The 14,441-nt window shown below is 40.7% G+C and overlaps 1 long non-coding RNA gene across 1 annotated transcript; it reads left to right on the top strand.

Moving 5' to 3' along the window:
• Positions 1-2,388: 2,388 nt before the first annotated feature.
• On the top strand, positions 2,389-14,121 carry LOC118352440 (uncharacterized). Its single transcript, XR_004809606.2, has 4 exons — positions 2,389-2,489; positions 10,379-10,518; positions 11,991-12,095; positions 13,940-14,121. It is a non-coding gene; the product is annotated as an uncharacterized LOC118352440 (long non-coding RNA).
• Positions 14,122-14,441: the final 320 nt, after the last annotated feature.

The following is a 14,441-nucleotide window of genomic DNA, read 5'->3' as shown; positions in this document are numbered from 1 at the left end:
TGCCCAACATTGTGAATATTCTAAATGCTGCTGAATTGTACACTTTAAAATGGTAAAAAAATTGGGGCACTTGGGTGCCCCACTGGTAGAGTGTCTGCCTTTAGCTCAGGTCATGATCCTGGGGTCCTGAGATTGAGTCCCACATCAGGCTCCCCACAGGAAGCCTGCTTCTCCCTCTGCCTATGTCCCCGCCTCTGTGTTTCTCATGAATAAATAAATGAAATCTTTTAAAAATAAATAAAAATAGTAAAAATCATGAATTTTATGTTATGTGAATTTTACCCCAATAAACAAAGTATATGACTCTGCATTTTCTAACAAAAGCTACTTGCTGGTAATCTTTTCATAATTAACTCAAGGCCTAGAGGTTGAGGAAAACCAGACCTGGAGGTCACTCAGCTATTTGGTAGCAGAATACAGCCCAGATTCTTTATGTCCTTTTTCCTACCTTGTTTCCTCTTGGCCAACAAGGTAAAAAACAATTTTAAACACAGCACTATATTGGGTGGCAAGAAACCAGACATTAAGATCTGCACCTTGATGCTTACAGTCTGAGGAAACAGAATTGTCACTTGAGTGCAAGTGTGTTATCAGAAATGCAGAATATTACAAATGGAGTGCAGTTAAATATCATTAACAAAGAGTCTGTGAATCCTGCATTTCTTTGGACAATCAATCCTGAGGATTCTTCTCTCACTGCATAGGAACCAATTCTAGGTATATGAACCATGCAAACCAGGCCATAGTAGATTCCTCTTAACCTGTTTGAAATACAACATCTCCGTCCTTCTGAAATGTCTGTTGTGAATCTACCACTTTTCAGAACCTGGTTAGATGTGTGGGCCCTGTAAGCAGCTGGCTTGGGTTTGAACCTGGTCCCACCACTTACTATCACGGGACTTTGGGCAAATTACTTAATTCTCTGTGCCTCAGTTTTCTTGTTTATAAAATGGGAATGCAAACAGTACAAACCTCAGGGATTATTATAAGCATTAAATAAGGAGATACATGTACGGTGCTTAGAATAGTACCTAGGACTTAGCAAACCATAATAAATATTAGTTGTTATTATATTGCATTTAAAAACTGATAAGCAGGGCAGCCCTGGTGGCTCAGCGGTTTAGTGCCGCCTGCAGCCCAGGGTGTGATCCTGGAGACCCAGGATTGAGTCCCACATCAGGCTCCCTGCTCCTCCCTCTGCCTGGGTCTCTGCCTCTCTCTCTCTGTGTGTGTCTCTCATGAATAAATAAATAAAATCTTAAGAAAAAAAAAAAGAAAAGCTTTAAAAAAACTGATAAGCAAAAAAATAAATAAATAAAATGAAAAAAATAAAAATAAAAATAAAAACTGATAAGCTGGGTGACTTTTGACTTTCCAAGTAGTCACTAGCTTTTTTACTACCTCTTCAATGGAAAACAGAATACCTGTCTCCCCTACTTCTGAGACTGAGGATCAAAATAAATAATGAAGGCAAAGCAGGGACATCTGGGTGGCTCAGCGGTTGAGCCTCTGCCTTCAGCTCAGGGCGTGATCCTGTGGTCCTGGGATCAAGTCCCGCATCGGGCTCCACTCAGGGAGCCTCCTTCTCCCTCTGCCTTTGTCTGCCTCTCTCTGTGTGTCTCTCATGAATAAATAAGTAAGTAAATAAATAAATAATGGCAAAGCATTTTGGAAACAATAAAGCACTATACAAACATAAACTTGTTATTGAATGCCAGAGAAATCATATATATCTGTTCATAAAAGCAAATTTCCAAGAATTTCAATTTTCCTGAATTTTGTTTGTATTATTCAGAGGTATTGCATAGATTTGAACATGCTAAAATCACATCTCTTTCCAATCATTATAATTCAGGGAGTGCCTGGGTGGCTCAGTTGGTTTAGCGTCCAACTCTTGATTTCAGCTCACCTCATGATCTTAGGGTCATGATCTCAGTCAGGGTCGTGGGCTCAGCGCCCCTTCAACCCCGCATTGGGCTCCATGCTCAGCAGGGAGTCTGCTTGAGATTCACCCTTTCCCTCTGCCCCTCACTGCTCCCTCCCCAACTCATGCTCTCTCTCTCTCTCTCTCTAAAAATTAATTGATTAATTAAAATAAATGTCATAGTTCAGATTTTTCACCAACTCAGACAGGCATTTTCCTAATCAACAAAAATGGTTGCAATTTTATTTTATTTATTTATTCACGAGAGGCACAGAGAGAGACAGAGGCAGAGATACAGACAGAGGGAGAAGCAGGCTCCATGCAGGTAGCCTGATGCGGGACTCGATTCCGGGTCTCCAGGATCAGGCCCTGGGCTGAAGGTGGCACTAGACTGCTGAGCCACCAGGGCTGCCCGCAATTTTATTTTAAAGCAGTGCATTCTAGTATGGATTTATCCTCTTGCAGGATTTGAACAAGAAGATTTCTGACCTCATGCTAAAGGAATCCAGACAAGCAAGCCCCCAAGTATAGGCAGAATTGGATGAATTTGACCAAGGAGAACATCGTAAGTCCAATAAGAGAGCTGTAATTTGGGAAGAAGGGGAAAGCATGAGACAGCAAGTATTTAAGACGACAAAGATAGTTTTTGGATGAGAAAGAAAAAGAAAATCTGGAAAGAAGTGGTGTTACCAATTATCTTCTGGGTTAAAAGATTCTGGTAATACCAGACTCCTTCTTATATGTTGTTCTAGCTCTAGCTGCCATAACAAAACACCATAAACTCAGTGGCTTAAACAATAGAAAATTTTTTCCTCAGAGTTCTGGACACTGGCAAGTCCATGATCAAGATACCAGCTGATTCAGTCTCTGGTGAAAGCACTATTCCTGACTTGCAGATGGCTGCCTTGTTGCTGTCCTCACATGGCCAGTGATGGGGATTGGGGTATCTCTCTTCTTCTTCTTCTAAGGCCATCAATCATGTTGGATTAGAGCCTCAACCTAAAGACTTCGTTTAACCTTAATTACTTTCTAAAAGCCTTATCCCAAATACAGTCACATTGAGGGTTTAGGACTTCAACATATGAATGGAGGGGACTACATCAGTCCATAGCACATATATATTTTTAAAAATTATTATTATTATTATTATTATTATTATTATTTGCATTTTCCAGGTTTCTACAAACAGCAGATCATTTGTATCATTTGTCTTTAAAAGACAGAAATGAAGAGGCATTGGACTCAGTCAGTTAGGCATTGGACTATTGACTTCAGCTCAGGTTGTGATTTCAGGGTCATGAGACTGGTCCAAGTTGGGCTCTGCACTGAGCATGGAGCCTGCTTGGGATTCTCTGTCTCCTTCTCTCTTTGCTCCCCCACCCACCACCACTCATGCACATGCTGTCTCTCTCTGACTCTCTAAAATAAAAAAGGGGGGCACCTGGGTGGCTCAGCGGTTGAGCCTCTGCCTTCAGCTCAGGTCATGATCCTGGGTTCCTGGGACTGAGTCCTGCATTGGATTCCCTGCAGGGAGTCTGCTTCTCTCTCTGCCTGTGTCTCTGCCTTTCTCTCTGTGTTTCTCATGAATAAATAAATGAAAACCTTTAAAAAAATAAAATAAAAAAGCGGAGGACACCTGGGTGGCTCAGTGGCTGAGCATCTGCCTTTGGCTCAGGGCATGGTCCCAGAGTTCTGGGATTGAGTCCTGCAGGGAGCCTGTTTCTGTCTATGTCTCTGCCTCTGTGTGTGTGTGTGTGTCTCATGAATAAATAAATAAAATCTTTAAAAAAAAAGACAAATAGAAAAAAAGGGAGACCTCCTGAAGATATTTTGAAGGAAGATCTGACAACAGGTTAGTGATGAGCAAGAAGAATGTTAAACTACCCCCAAACTTAAGCCTAAGGTTCCAGGAGCACTTTCATTGGCTGTGATATACTCTGTTAGGAAGTCTGCCAGTTTGAAGGATAAGGCGATGCATTCCTCTAGATTTACCTGAAGTGTAATTCATTCTAAAGAGTCTGCAGAAGTCATGAGGACAACCATAAAGACAAGCAGATGGGTCAGGTTATATCAGGATCAGAGGCCTAGACATACTGAAGTTGAAGCCTTACCTGATCACCCCAGCTGGAATGATTTCCTTCTCCCCAGAATTGATGGAACAACAGTCTTCAACTCTCATTTGGCACATCTGCATTCATTTATTCATTCTCCAACATATTTCCTGAATGCCCTTTATTCAGGATCATTCAGGGTGGGAAGGAAGTAGACCAGATTTGAAGACCAGGCAGGGTGTGAGGAGAATATGCAGAGGAGGAAAGAGTAGAAACCAATACCAACCCTAGGGGCTTTCCCTCCGTGGATTTAGGGTTACCTTCAAAACTATATACCTGAACCTTAATATCTTTTGCTCAAATGATAAACATCCCTGCCTTTCCAGCCTCCTCCAAAAATCTTGGTATAAATATTAAAACAGAAAAAAAAAAAAAAAAGGTGCCAAGCACAAGTCTTAGGGAGATGACTGAACATTTCATTTTGTTCCCTGTTGATAACGAATCCATTTTGGATTGGAATGTAAATTTTCAATAATCTTCACTACAGCCATTCTAGGGCAATAGGGAGAAAAATGGTAAACTTTTGAATATGATTCTTCCTTTCCAAATACAAATTATCCTAAAACATAAATTATAATTTACTTATTTTTTTTCCAGAGAAAGCATTAAGGAGGAAATTAAGTTGTGAAGCATCATGACAATAGTTTTCTACATGTAAATAAGTATTGAGAGTAGAAATAATGATAGGGAAAAGAAAATAGTTTGGATGTGTACGATACCATAGTACAATAATTCTATGAAGAATTTATCAAACTTTTGACAGGGCTGGAAAGAAAACAAAGGCTTTTTATTTACTTATTTTGTTCTTTAAAAGGTTGAGAGTACCTGAGTGGCTCAATCCAATGGCTGCCTTCGGCTCAGGTCATGATCCCAGGGTCCTGGGATCAATCCCCACATCAGGTTCCCTGTTCAGCAGATGGTCTGTTTCTCCCTCTCCCTCTGCCCCTCTGCCAGCTTATGCTCTCGCTCTTTCTCTCTCTCTCAAATAACATTTTCATTTCATTTTTAACATCTTTTTTAAAAATGAAAAATAAAAAGTTGAGATGAAGGGGTGGCTGGCCGGCTCAGTCAGTTACAGCATGTGACTCCTGATCTTTGGGTGGTGAGTTCAAGTCCCATGTTGGGTGTGGTGCCTACTTAAAAAAAATTGAGGTGATATCAAACATTTTAAAGTGACCAATTCAATGGCACTTAGTACATTCACAATGTTGTGTCATCACCCTATCTACCTAGTTCCAAAACATCCTCATCACCTCAAAAGAGACCTCATACATGTTAAGCAATTTCTCCCCATTCCTCACTCCCCTCAGACCCTGAAAACCACCAATCTGCATTCTGTGTCTACAGATATACTTGTTCTAGACATTTCATATAAATGGAGTCACATGATAGGTAACCTTTTCATGATCTCAGTGTCTACACAGGTGCTCACACTCTATCTCATAAATAAATCTTTTTAAAAAAAAACATCTAATAATAGCATGCCCTTCATGGAATGGTTATAAGGATGAAATCCTTTTTTTTTTTAAGATTTTATTTATTTATTCATGAGAGACAGAGAGAGACAGAGACATAGGCAGAGGGAGAAGCAGGCTCCCTACAGGGAGCTCAGTGCTGGGACCTCATCCCAGGACTGCAGGATCACGTCCTGAGCCGAAGGCAGTTGCTCAACCACTGAGCCACCCAGGTGTCCCTATAAGGATATAATTTAATGAGAGCATCCATGATCTAATGCATGGCACCTAGCATTCTAAAGGGTTAAGTAAATGTTAATTATTGCTATTATAGTTGTCAGAGGATATACATAAAATGCTTGTAGTAATTTTGAAGTAGTGGAATTGTGAGTGATCTTAATTTTCTTTTGTATGTTTCTCCATATTTTCCACAATTAATATGTTTCTGTTTTGTAAGCAGGAAAAAGAAAACATTAAAAAAAATTCACTCTCTCCAAGCAAGATAATTCTGCTCAAGATAATTCTCATTTCCCTGCCAAAGTGAAGATAGATTTTGGTATTTACCAAAGGTACCCTAATTGGGTTAATTCTTCAGGATATTTCTTTTTTTTTTCCCCCTCCAGGATATTTCTATTCTTAGAAATGAAATAAGATTTAGAGAGTAGTTCTTTAGAGATTGGGCAAGAATTGTGAAAAGCCAGGGGTTACAATATATCTGGACTCTCTTTTCTTTTCTTTTTTTTTCTTTTCTTTTCTTTCTTTCTTTTTTTTTTTTTTATTAAGTACCACAAACTTAAAAACTCAGTGATGGATCACTCATTTACATAAACAAATAAAAAAAAAAACCTTGGCTTATATCATTTACCTATTAACATTTTAAGATTTTATTTTTAAGTAATCTCTACACCCAACCTGGGACTGGAATTTACAATCCCAAGATCAAGAGTAGCATGGCTCTACTGACTGAGCCAGCTAGGCACCCCTACCTGCTAATATTTTTTTAATTAAAATTTTTATTTATTTATTTGAGAGAGAGAGTGAGAGAGAATGAGTGGAGGGGCAGAGGGAGAGGGGGAAGCAGACTCCCTGCTAAGCAGGCTCTATCTCAGAACCCTGGAAACAGGACCTGAGCTGAAGGCAGACTCAAGGACTGAGCCACCCAGAAGCCCTCTTGCTAATAATATTTTTGATAGCACTGCTTTGCCTAACTCATTAACAATAGGTTACTCACTCAGCCAGACATTTAAACCATCTCGAAGATCATGTTTAGGATGCTTTGAAATGTGTGTGTGTGTGTCTGTGTGTGTGTGTGTTTTGTTTTTGTTTTTGTTTTTTTCTCAAATCTAAGTTTTGGAGCTTCCAACTTGGGACTTTAAATTCACACCCACAGGGGCACCTAAGTGGCTCAGTGGTTGAGCATCTGCCTTTGGCTCAGGGCATGATCCCGGGGTCCTGGGATCCATAATCCCACATCAGACTCCCCATGGGGAGATTGCTTCTCCCTCTGCCTATGTCTCTGCCTCTCTCGCTCTCTCTCTCTGTCTCTCATGAATAAATAAATAAAATCTTAAAAAAAAAATTCATACCCACAGATTGAAGTATCAAGAGCAAATTACAAAAACTGTGTTCTTTGGGTGTCACTACAATATATGTACTTGAAAAGTAAACTAAGGGGGGGATCCCTGAATCGCTCAGCAGTTTAGCGCCTGCCTTTGGCCCAGGGCGTGATCCTGGAGTCCTGGGATCAAGTCCCGCATCGGGCTCCTGGCGTGGAACCTGCTTCTCCCTCTGCCTCTCTCTCTTTCTCTCTCCCTCTCTGTCTCTCATGAATAAATAAAATCTTTTAAAAAGAAAAAGAAGTAAGGAAGGTGTCAGGGAAGGATACAGGTATTTAACAATCTTCAGATGTAGTGGGAAATTTTCGGCCATGTGGTTGGGGGGAGTCAGTCCCATTTTTAGCCAATGGACTGCTCCTATTCTCCCACCACAGTGATTGGTTCAGCCTTGGGCACAAGACCCAGGTCAGACCAATCACACTTGATCTTGGATATTTGTTTAAACTGTTTCGCACTAGGGTATCTTAGTGGCTCAGTGGTTGAGCATCTGCCTTTGCTTCAGGTTGTGATCCTGGGGTCCTGAGATCAAGTCACCCATCAGGCTCCCTGCTCAGCGGGGAGCCTGCGTCTCCCTCTGCCTATGTCTCTGCCACTCTCTCTGTGTTTCTCATAAACAAATAAATAAAATCTAAAAACAAAACAAAACCAACAACCAAAAAACAAAAACTGTTTCCTGCTAACCAGGCTTGGTAAACCATGCAGCTTTGGAGCTTGAGGCTGTTCCCCACTATGTCTGCTTCAGTTGGAAAACCAGCTGGAAAATGGAACCAGTATGGAGCTGAGAAATGGGGAGAAATAAATTGTGCCCTGGTGCCAGTGTGAGAGCATAGATTAAGTTTGGCTCAGTTTTGCTGGATTGGCCTGTTCAGTTGAGTTCGTATGTCCATCCTCTGTTTTAATGACTCATGCTTATTTGGGTGGATTACTTGTAACTAAAGGATCTTAATATAGGAGGAAATAATAGCCAAAAGAAGCAAGATCTTAACAATAATTTTACAACCCCAAGGTGAAGAGTCCTTTGCTCTACCTACTGAGCCAGCCAAGTGTCCCAAAATCTTACTAGTAATTAATTGAAAACACATTAGATTTTAAGTATGGATGGTCCTGACTTACAAGGGTTTGACTTAGAATTTTTCAACTTTAGGATGATGCAAAGTGATAATATAAATAGATACATACTTTGACTTTTGGATTTGGATCTTGTCCCTGGCTAGTGACCTACCCACAGTCCCTGGGATCCTCTTTTGATGTTGTTCAGTGTCAGCACACTATGAGAGTCAACAACTAATATTTAACAGCCAGTCTGCACCATACAACCACTATGTTTGTCACTTTCTTTCTTTCTTTTAGATTTTATTTATTTATTCATGAGGGACACATAAAGAGAGATTGGCAGAGACACAGGCAGAGAGAGAAGCCGGCTCCATGCAGGGAGCCCGATGTGGGACTGAATCTGGGGATTCCAGAATCATGCCCTGGGCCATAGGCAGGCACCCAACCACTGAGCCACCCAGGCATCCCTCTTTTTCTTTTTTGTTTTTTAAATATTTTATTTATTTATTTATTTGAGAGAAAGAGAGAGATCACGAGCAATGGGGAGGGGCAAAGGGAGAAGCAGACTCCCCGTTGAGCAGGGACCCAGACACAGGGCTCGATCCCAAGACCCCAAGACCACAACCCCAGCCAAAGGCAGATGCTTGACTGACACAGCCACCCAGGTGCCCCTGTTTGTCACTTTTTTTTTTTTTTTTTTTTTTAATGATAGGCACACAGTGAGAGAGAGAGAGAAGCAGAGACACAGGCAGAGGGAGAAGCAGGCTCCATGCACCGGGAGCCCGACGTGGGATTCGATCCCGGGTCTCCAGGATCGCGCCCTGGGCCAAGGGCAGGCGCTAAACCGCTGCGCCACCCAGGGATCCCTGTTTGTCACTTTTTTAAAAAAGATTTTATTTATTTATTCATGAGAGACAGAGAGAGAGAGAGACAGAGACACAGGCAGAGGGAGAAGCAGGCTCCATGCAGGGAGCCCGACGTGGGACTCCATCCTGGGTCTCCAGGATCATGCCCTAGGGTGAAGGCAGCGCTAAATCACTGAGCCACCCGGGCTGCTCCACTTCTTCTCCTTCTTCCTCTTCTTCTTCCTCCCTCTCCTCCTCCTCCTCTTCTTTAATTATGTATTTTCTTTTCTTTTTTTTTAAGAGAGAGAGAGAGAGTGTGTGTGTGTGGGGGGGGGGACATGGATGGGGAGGAGGAGCAGAGAGGGAGTCTTAAGCAGGCTCCATGCCTAGGATAGAGTCAGAAGCAGGGCTCTTGGGATGCCTGGGTAGCTCAGCAGTTGACTATCTGCGTTTGGTTCAGGGCGTGATCTCGGGGTCCTGGGATGGAGTCCCACACAGGGCTTCCTGCAGGGAGCCTGCTTCTCCCTCTGCCTGTATCTCTGCCTCTCTCTGTGTGTCTTTCGTGCAAAAATAAATAAAATCTTAAAAAAAAAAAAAAAGCAGAAGAAGCAGGGCTCTCTACACGGGGCTTGACCTCACAATCTTGAGATCGTGACCTGAGTGGAAATCTAGAGTCAGACCCTTAACTACCTGAGCCACTCAGGCACCCCACCAACAAACCACTTCTGACATTTCATTTTATTATGACTATTTAAGCTCCACGGGGAGAGGGGGTGTGTCTTTCTTTTTGGTGCTTGGTACTACATAGTGGGTGCTTAATATAATCAAATGTTAGGAAACATCAGTACCAGGGGGAAATGGTACCAACTCCACATTTCAGTGGTAGATGAATTATTTCCCCAATACTGTTTACAATATTCATGGAGGCTGTATGTGAATGCGGATCTAATGTACAAGAATTAACTAGTTTTACAAGGTCTGTGTCTCTGTTAGAAGAGTAGTAATACAAGCCAGCATAAAAAAAAAAAAAAGTGAGCATAATACTAGGCTGGAGAGAAAATTTGGCAGCTCTTCTCATTTTCATCACTGCCTCAAAAGCCTCAGGCAGCAGGGCTCACTTCTGTGGCTCAATTTCCCAAGCCTTGAAAAGAAAACCCTGTCCCCTTTCTCCCATGGGGGCCAAGGGGGTGGAGGAAAGCTTGTAAAGTGCTCCCACTTACTTTAGAGAAATATAAAAAGGACTCACATTATTTGTTTTACTCTCTAGAAAACACCTTAAAGTTCTCTTTCTGTTGCACTTTCCAGGATTCTTCTACCATTCAGCAAAGTGTAAGACATAAACTGCTAGTTAATAACCATTATCTTCATTTTACAGATGATGGTAGAAGAGGGTTATATGTTCAAGTTGGCAAAGTAATTCACCAGCAGAATTCCAGAAAGAGCCTGAGTCCAAAACAAAATGATCCTGTGGAACCATCTGTTCTCCAGCTGCACAGACAGTTCCCTAAAATGACAGTAAGTATTGTTGAAACTATTTTTACTGTAGCAGAAGTCAATCAGACAGCTGGGATTCAGATAAGACCTGGCTTAGGCATTTCACTGAAGAGATGCTTTTTCATTCTACTGGCCAGTAGATTTTTTGCCCTATCTACGTCTTCGTATTTGCAAAGGCAAGTTAATCAAGGATGGTTAGAAAATCCCCTCGGTCTTGTAAGTCATGAAATTTAAGCAATGGCCACAAAGAAAATGGATTACATTGACTGGATAAAATAGTTACATTTGTGAAGGTGACAAGGATAAACAGAACAAACAAACCAGATCCAAGTCTCTACTACTTTTATTTGGCTCACATCTAGGCAACCAGAGTCTTACACTAATCTAATGAGGTGACTTACCTCTGAAGGCGGGGGGTGCGTGGGTGGAGAGGCGCAAGTGCTGGATATGAGATGAAGGCAGAAGGTAACGAATTGTGAAAACTGGATGATATATACATGAGAGTTCATCACACTGTTCTATTTACTTCATATATGTTTGAAATCTTCCAAAATAAGAAATAGCTTGGTGTAGCAGGTTGCTAAACAACTTTGCAAAAAGACTCACATGTCTGTTCCATGACTTTTCATTTTAAATATATATATTTTTAAGGATTTATTTACTTATTTGATAGAGTAAGAGCAGGGAGGGCAGCAGATGGAGAGGGAGAAACTTAAGCAGACTTGGTGCTGAGCGCAGAGCCAAATCCCATGACCCTGAGATCATGACCTGAGCCGAAATCAAGAGTTGCGTGCTTAACCAACTGCACACCCAGGTGCCCCATGACCTTTTATCTCTGAGAAAATCGATTGCTAGAATAAAAATAGCTAGCTTTATACCCTATTATTTTATGAATACACATGATGTTGAAAGAAAGATTATTCAGTAGCTTCAAAAACTGTAGATAATGTTTGCTTTGTTTTGAATTTGAGAGAGGTTTTGAAATTATTTAATTGACTTATACACATTGTGAATACAATAAAGTTTTTTTGAGGGATTAAAAACACCCAACTGGAAGTAACAGTCTAATTACCTCCTAAACAAGTAGTTGAGCTGCAATAAATTATCCCATGTATCTTGGTAATAGTTTTTTGACTCTGAAATACAAAGTACTAGGCTGTTATGATTAGATTAGCAAACAGACTACATTTTCCTGAATCACAATTGGTACAATTAATACACAATTGAAAGAAAGGTGTCAGATAAAACTTGAAACAAAGGAAAAATTTTGATCATATAATGTATCTCCTTTATTAAAAAAGTATGATGCTTAAGCACAAAATGCCTCTCAAGATTTAGGAGGTGCCAACTTATTCAGAGACTGTGAACTCATGTGTGCCTTATTTACTCCCTTATGATTTTTTAAGAGATTTTATGTATGTATTTATATAAAGATTTTATTTATTTATTCATTCATTCATTCATTCATTCATTCATTCATTCATTCATTTTAGACACACAGAGAGGCAGAGACATAGGGCCTGATGCAGGACTCGATCCCAGGACCTCTGGATCACCACCTGAGCCGAAGGCAGACACTCAACCACTGAGCCAACCAGGTGCCCTCTATTTATTTATTTTTAGAGAGAGAAGGTGAGCATGAGTGGGGGAGGGGCTCAGAAAAGAGGGGAGAGAGAATCCCAGGCTGACTCTGCTCTGAGCATGGAGCCCAACTAGGGGCTCCATCTTACAGCATAAATAAGTCTTCCTCAAGAATTTCTTAAGAATTGCAGTTTTTAAATGGTCTCTAATACTTAAATCTCTCTCTATCCTTGGTTGTTGCTGTTGTTTCATTTATTTATTATTTTAATTCCAGTATAATTAACAAATAGTGTTAGTTTCAGGTGTACCCTTGGTTGTTTTAATTGCCTTCCTCTACTCTCCAGTTGCTTTAACTCTTTGTTTAGGTATGTTTTTTTCTCAATATCTCTATTATCGTTAAAGCTGTATTGAGATTTAATTCATGTATCATACAATTTACTCATTTAAATAACACAATTTAGAGGTGCCTGCTGGCTGAGTCGGTAGAGAATGCGACTCTTGATACCAGGGTTGTGAGTTCAAGCTCATACTGGGAGTGGAACATAAAAATTTCTTTTAAATAGTACAATTTAATAGTTTTTAGTATATTTACAGAGCTGTGCAAATATCACCTCATGGCTAGTTTTATTAAGTTTTTGTTAGTTTGTTTTGGGGTGTTTTGTTTTGTTTTTGTAACATAAACTCTATGTCCAATGTGAGGCTTGAACTCACAACCCGGAGATCAAGAGTTGCATGATCCACTGAGTGAGCCAGTCAGGTGCCCCCACTACAGTTACTTTAAAAAAATTTTCATCACCCCAAAAAGAAACTGCCCACTAGCAGGCACTTCATTTCTCCCTAACCCCTTCCCTCAACCTCTGGCAAATACTACTCTACTTCCTGCTGTCTCTATGTATTTGCCTATTCTGGACATTTCTTACAAGTGGAATCATACAATATGTGACCTTTTGTGACTGACTTCTTTCACTTAGCATCAACATTTTCAAGATACATCCAATGTTGTAGCATGTGTCAGTACTTCATTCCTATTTTGGCTAAATATTCCTGAGCCGAAGGAATTCAGATTTTTTTTTAAAGGTTCTATTTATTTATTCATGAGAGACACACAGAGAGAGGGGCAGAGACACAGGCAGAGGGAGAAGCAGGCTCCATGCAGGGAGCCCGACGTGGGACTCCATCCCAGGATTCCAGGATCACACCCTGGGCCCAAGGCAGGCACTTAACTGCTGAGCCACTCAGGGATCCCCAGGAATTCAGATGTTTAACTGACTGAGCCACCTGAGTGCCTCTGGAAAAACCACATTTTTAATCCATTCATCAAATAATGGACATTTAGATTTTTTCCCTTTTTGCTATTATGATTAATGCTGCTATGAACATTCATGTATGAGGTTGTGGGTTTGGTTTTTGTGGGGTTTTTTTTTTTTTTTTTTTTTTGGTGGACATATGTTTTATCTTTCCTGGGTTTATACATAGGACTGGAATTGCTGGGTCATATGGTAACTCTATGTTTAACATTTTGAGGTACTGCCAGATTGTTTTCCTAAGCAGCTGCACCATTTTGCAGTTCCACCAGCAACATACTAAGGTTCCAATTTTTCCACATCCTCACAACACTAATATCTCTTTGATTTTAGCCATCCCAGTGGGTGTGAAGTGGTATCTTTTTGTGGTTTTGATTTGCATTTCCCTAATGGCTAATGATGTTGAGTATCTTTTGATGTGTTTATTCGTTAACTTTGAGGTAGGCCTGCCAGCTTCCTTTCTTAGGAGGGAGAATTATGGCTTTGTACTACCAGCAAGTTTTTATTGAGTTTCTTTGTGCTTAATTAGAAGAATAAATTAATACTTTCTTTTCCAGTGAAGCTCAGCTGCTTGCCCCAACATGGTGAAAGGCTTTCTTTGTATTTTTATTGCCAAAGAAGAAAATTCAGGACTATATAGGGTAAGAAGTTAAACGGCATTAAGCACGGTAAAATATAACTTTAAAAAATAAGTATTCTTGCAGCATAAGGAAGCGGTGTGCCTTTGTGTTTTATTTAATCTGACGTAGTGCATATAAACAAGTCTACTTAAGAGAAATAGAACAGGAGCACCTGGGTGGCTCAGTGGTTGAGCATTTGCCTTTGGCTCAGGTGGTGATCCTGGGGTCCTGGGATGGATGGAGTCTGCATCCGGCTCTGGGCGGGCAGCCTGCTTCTCTCTCTGCCGGTGTCTCTACCTCTCTGTGTCTCTCATGAATAAATAAAATCTTAAAAGAAAAACAGATCCTATGAGAGGTGAGTGAATTGACATCTAAATGTCTCCTTCTTTAAACACTGGTGGAGTTACAGGGGAAAGAAAGTATAGGTAAACCAACCCTG

The sequence above is a fragment of the Canis lupus genome, chromosome 26 (genome assembly GCF_003254725.2).
Source record: "Canis lupus dingo isolate Sandy chromosome 26, ASM325472v2, whole genome shotgun sequence".
NCBI classification, from domain to species: Eukaryota; Metazoa; Chordata; class Mammalia; order Carnivora; family Canidae; genus Canis; species Canis lupus.
This window is presented reverse-complemented; position numbering and strand designations above follow the sequence as displayed.